This window comes from Dipodomys ordii, unplaced genomic scaffold (genome assembly GCF_000151885.1).
Source record: "Dipodomys ordii isolate 6190 unplaced genomic scaffold, Dord_2.0 Scaffold63, whole genome shotgun sequence".
NCBI lineage: Eukaryota > Metazoa > Chordata > Mammalia > Rodentia > Heteromyidae > Dipodomys > Dipodomys ordii.
This window is the reverse complement of record NW_012267279.1, coordinates 5014402-5020342: the sequence shown is the minus strand read 5'-3', so window position 1 is coordinate 5020342 and position 5941 is coordinate 5014402. Positions and strand designations below refer to the sequence as shown.

Genomic DNA, 5941 nt, shown 5'->3' with positions numbered 1-5941 from the left:
GGGCGGCCGGCTGCTGCGGGGGCCAAGGGCGCGCGGGTGACCTCGGGGCGGTCCCCGCTCCCTCTCCGGGGACTCCCCCCTCCCCGTCCCCTTCCCAGATCCTTGGCTGTCCGCGCGGAAGATATGCGCCCCCCCCCCCGGCTCAGGCTTCTCGGGGTCGATGGATTTGTACACGGTGACTTTGTGACTCCCGCCCTGCCTTCGGCTCCCAGGTCCGCTCCAGAGCCCACTGGGGCCCAGGCTCCGCCATTTCGTTTTCTTGAATCGCTCTCATTTGCATACCACATTTTCATTCATAAAAAACACTGCAGTGCGAGGGGAGGACTGGCGCGGGCGGCGCGGGGGTCTGTGGAGCCGGGGTCTGCACGCGGGCCGGTGCATCGGAGCCGCCCCAGGGCTGTTTGGTGGTGGGTGGGGGTGGGGGGGGTCCCGGAGCGTGCGGAGTGCGTGCATGCGCTTGTGGGCCGGGTCTACGCGCCCCGCGGGGTCTGGGCCCCTCGGGGATGGGGGTGGGGGGCGGATCCGAAGCGTGTGCCGCGGGGGCGTGCGGGGCAGCGAGCGGGGAGGGAGCGCGCGCGCTTGTGGAAGTGTGTGTGTGTGTGTGTGTGTGTGTGCGCGCGCGCGCGCGTGCACGTGCAGGCGTCCGGGGCCGAGGGGGAACAATGCTCCGGGGTGCTGGGTTAGAGGGGCTCCTGCGCCGCCCCGCGCGGGATCCGTGCCCGTCGCGGTCCTCTGGGCAAGGTGCAGCTTTCTCCCTCCTCCGAGCGGCGGGATCGAGTTGGGGTTTTATTATTATTATTATTACTATTATTTTTACCCCGCCGGAGGCGGTTCCCGGTGGAGCGTGACGGGGCCGGAGCCGGTGGCCCGGCGCGACCGGTCGTAGGTCTGGGGTCCGTGCGGTCACTCAGCGGCCGCGGTGGCTGCGGATCGGTGGCTTGTCCCCGCCACCAGCCACTCTTTATTTTATTTTTGTGAATAAGACACTCTCCTTTATTGTCACATGATATCCCTCCTCCCCTGCACATTCATAAATCCGGAGCCTGCCTGGGCTCCTGTTCATTCAGTGCTGCCATTAGCTAAGGTAGCGGTGGCGCCGGCTCGGGCGCGGGGACGCGTCCGGGAGGATCGTCCCCTCGCTGCGGAGCAGGGGGGCTGCGTGGAGCTAGTGCTGGAGGCCCTAGGCCTTTTGTAGGTGGGGGGTCCCCCCCCCTGTGTTTGGCGCTTTGGGATTCTAGAGTTCAGGGAGGGGAAGTGACTCAGGGCTGGGCTGCAGGGAGGCTGGCAGCTCTTGCAGCAGGTGACTACCGTGTTCTACTGGACGAAATCTCACTTGTTTTTGAAATGTCCTTTTACCCTTTAGCATTTGGGGCTGGGCTGGGTGGGAGAAGGGGGTGGTGCTGCTGCTGATGTTTTGCTAAGGGAATTTCCTTTCTTTGGGCCCGCAGGGATGCTCCCCCAACTCCCCAACACCTGTGCACTGTAGCGGATGGTCTTTCTACTTTAGTCGTTTTGCTTTGCCTTCCTACTCCTATGGTGAAATAGGAAAGGGGGAAAAAGTTATATTATGGCTGGTGGAATATGAAGAGGAAAGGCGGTTCTGTCAGGCCTTGCCTCTTGTTGAATTTGGGTTGTTCTTTGTACGTGCACTTGAGTAGTGAGGGATCCTCTCCTTGTTGTCAGTGGCCTTGAGAGTCCTTGGAAAGGTTTAATTACATTAGGTTGCTTGACTTATGGCTTGGTAGTGCAGGCCTGGCCTCCTCTTTTTGTTGTTGTTGTTGGTTGTGGGGTTTGAACTGTGGGCTTGGGCGCTATTCCTCAGCTCTTCAGCTTAAGGCTAGCTTCTCTACCACTTGAGCCACAGCACCACTTCCGATTTTCTGGTGGTTCATTGGAGATTAGACTCTCAGGGACTTTTCTGCCTGGGCTGACTTTGAACTGCCATCCTCAGATCTCAGTCTTCCCAGTAGCTAGAATTACAGGTGGGAGCCACCAGCACCCTCACCTTTTTTACAGCATCACATTGGTCTTGCATCCTACATCATTTGCTATCAAAGCTAAAGGACTTCAGAGATGGCTAGCAGTAAACAAATATCGCCATTTCCAGGCTTTCAGAGCAAGTTCAGCCTCCACTGTTGTGAGAAACCCTGTGGAGACAATAGATATTGGAGGATAGGTTCTAGTTTCTGTTAGAAAATCTCAAACCTTGGGCCTTAGCCACTGCAGAAATGGCCTTCTGGGGTTACTTGTAATGAGATGATTTTGGCCTGGAACAGGAAATGCCTTGGAAGGGAACAGCAACATGGATAGTGAACTGCCATTGTAGTCACTGTCCATTGTATTTTGAGTCTTATGTAATTACCCTCCTGAAAATTTTATTTTAAACGTTAGTGCCAGTAAAGTTTCTCTTTCTGACTTACAGAACGTGTCATGATTGCTTTCTTTCTTTTTGACCACACTATCTGGGAGCTGAGAGTTTAAATTATTGCTTCAGTAGGGTAACCATATTAACATTTTGCTAGATTGATTACTCCTTTTATTTTTTATTTATTTATGATTGTAAAGGTGATGTACAGAGGGGTTACAATTAAACAAATCAGATAATAAGTTACATTTCTTTTTGAATGGTGTCACCTCTTTGATTACTCCTTTTAGATATGAAATTTAGTCTGTTGTTTATCTTCTAATGTTTTTTATTCTTCTTATTATATTTTTTAATGGTCCTGGGCCTGAACTCTGGGCCTGAGCGCTATCCCTCAGCTCTTCAGATCAAGACTAGCCCTCTACCACTTGAGCCACAGCGACACTTTCAGCTTTTTCTGCTTATGTGGTGCTGAGGAATTGAACCCAGGGCCTCATGCGTACAAGGCAAGCACTCTACCACTGAGCCACCTTTCCAGACCCTCTGCTAATGTTTTATATTTGAGATCTCATACTTTCTGGAAGCAAGCAGGATGTGTAACTTGCAAACAGAATTGGTGACATCAGACTGGAGACAGAAAGATAGAAAAAAGAAGTTTGTCTGTTTGCTTTTGTGATGCTAGATTATGGGATCTAGAGTCCTGAGCTATTTCCTCAGCCCTTAAAATAGATTTCCTTGGTAGTCCACAACATAATTAAAAAAAAATTTTTTTTTCTGGTCATGGGGCTTGAACGCTGTACCTAGGCACTGCCCCTGAGCTCTTCAGCTGAAGGCAAGCACTCTATCACTTGAGCCACAGCACCATTCCAGTTTTCTGGTGGTTTATTGGAGATAAGAGTCTCAGCCTTTCCTGCCTGAGCTGGCTTTGAACTGCAATCCTCAGATCTCAGTCTCCTGAATAGCTAGGATTACAGGCGAGAGCCATTGGCACCTGGCTATAATTAAAAATTTTATAAAATAGGTTTAAAAAAGATACTTATTTAATACCAGTGTAATAAACCAGAATCCTGAAACTGGTAAACTAGTGCTTAATTAAAACTAAGAATATTTTGTCTTGTAATGTTCTTTCTTTGTGTCAGTTTAATACTCCTTTTATGTAGATGGTAATTCAGAAAGCCAGCCTGCTTTTGTTGATGGTCCCAAGAGATAGTTTCTGAATAGAAAATGCACTGGCTATTTTCCTTTGATCTCACTCCAGACAGAAATGCATCTTCAGATTTACATTTCTGCTGATTTTCTTTAAAAATTTAAAAAGTTGGCCTGAGGATGTATATCAGTTCAGCAGTAGAGTACTTGCCTAGCATGCACCAGGCCTTGGGTTCCTACTTGTGTGTGACACCTACACAAAAAGCACCAACAAAGTATTGAAAGTAGTCTTTTTTGGTTAGTCATGGACTTGAACTCAGAACCTGAGCACTGTCCCTGAGCTGTTTTGCTCAAGGTTAGTCTACTACTTTGAACCACAGCCCCACTTCTGGTTTTCTGGTGGTTAATTGGAGAAGAGTTTCATGGACTTTCATGGACTTTTCCTGGGACTGGCTTTGTTTTGAACCCCAACCCTCAGATTTCAGTCTCCTGAGTAGGTAGGATTACGGGCATGAGCCACCAGTGCCCAGCTGAAAGTAGTCTTTATATATAGGAATGGGAATGTTTTTTGAAGTCAAACAGATTTTGTCTGTATTTTATCTTTTTTTTTTTGTCGGCTGTGGGCCTTGAACTCTGGGCCTGGGAGCTGTCCCTCAGCTCTTCAGCTCAAGGCTAGCACTCTACCACTTGAGCCACAGCACCACTTCCAGCTTTTTCTGCTTATGTGGTGTTGAGGAATAGAACCCAGGGCCTCATTCATGTAAGTCAAGCACTCCACCACTGAGCCACCTTCCCAGCTCCTAAAAATAACCCACTTCTTGCCAGCTTTACCCTCGTCATATTTTGTCATACTGCTAGAAGGTTCTCTATTGAAGAAAGAAAGAAAGAAAGAAAGAAAGAAAAAGTTAAATGTTTTTGCAGAGCCACTTCAAAGACTTGACCGGCATTGAGACTTTATACTGAGAAGCTTGTGCTTATTTCTCAAAAGATGAGAGAACTCTGTGAAAACACTGTACCATTTTCATACTTTACAAAATTAAGACTAATTCCCTGATGTCTTCTTACCACTCAACCTGAACATGTCTGAAAAAAAAGTCCTTTATAACTAGTCAGCCAGAGAGCAAAGGCCCTGAGTTAAAGGAATTAATAATCCATAAGCAAGGTTTACTCAAGATCTGAGTCAAGTTATTTACATATCTTGCAGTGGTTTTATGGCATTGAGTAGAAATCAATCCTGTCTATTTTGGTGGAGCTGTTTGAGGATGGAGATAGTTTATTTATATGAAGCTTACAATAGGTTTTTCTATGTGGCATTCAGATGAGTGGCTTAGCTTGTTAATTTTCAGAGAGCCCTGTGAAGGATGTGTTACTCCATTTAACTGAGGTGGAAGCCTACAGTTCCTTGTCCAAGACAGCAGGGGTTTTTGTTTTTGTTTTTCCCAAATAGCACATGTTACATTTTCTGAGCAACTCTGAGATAGATGGTATTATCCCCATTTATAGATGGGGACACTAGGCTCAAAGTCATGGCTTTAATAACTGAAGGAGCTAGAAATTGAATACTTTTAACAGGAAGAGCTCTGTGTTCCTAACTAACCACTGTTGGGAGTGGGAGCAGGAGGAAGCCAACCTCAGTGAACTCAGGAATCAGGAAGGGCCTCAGTTTTAGGCAGGCTCTCTACCCCAAGCTATGATCCCTGGCCCCCAGTCTTAGTCATTCTGACTTCAGAGCTCACATCATTTCTGCCAGTCATGCTGCTGGTCCATAATTCATCTGAATTGGTAACAATCTGTTATGGCCATGATTTTTCTTACTTCATTTCTCTTCCCTGAAAATGCTGGGAGGCATGGGTGCATTCTGCATTAAAGCGAAGTTAGATAATTTTAGGGTTGAGAATTCTGTGATTCACCTCAAGATTATAGAAGTACAGGAATTCAGAATTCTATCACTAGAATATTAGAACTACAGTAATTGAAGTTACAACTGCAGAATAGTAACCCAAATTTGGGAAATATTGATCCATTTTCTTTGTGAATTAGCTTTAAAAAAGAGAGTGTTTCTGTTCTACTTATATAGAATTCTTTAATAATGTTAAAAATATAGAGTAGACTGCAGAACTGGAATCTTGGTTCACTTACTGGAAATGGAATGTCTTGGGGAAAAAAATCTTGGAAAGATCTTTAAGGATCTTATAAACCAAGACCTGTCAATGTGTACCATTGGGTGTATTTACTGCAAGGCCTCACAGCTAGTTTGGTACTAGACCTGGCTCAGGCTATTAGCACATGCTATTTCCATTTTGGCCATCTAAGTCCTTTGTGTTTTCTAGTTCCTTTCACAAAACATATATAAGTGAAATAGTAGGAATACCATAAGCCAGTCTGCTTATTCTTGCTTATTGCTTGGTTGCCTTTTTTTTTTTTTTTTTTTTT

General features: G+C 46.5%; 1 protein-coding gene across 3 annotated transcripts in view; it reads left to right on the top strand.

Annotated features, from left to right (window-relative positions):
- The window catches only part of Spred2 (sprouty-related, EVH1 domain containing 2), a 127125-nt gene that overhangs the window by 432 nt on the left and 120752 nt on the right, over positions 1-5941 (top strand). The window lies entirely within an intron of this gene.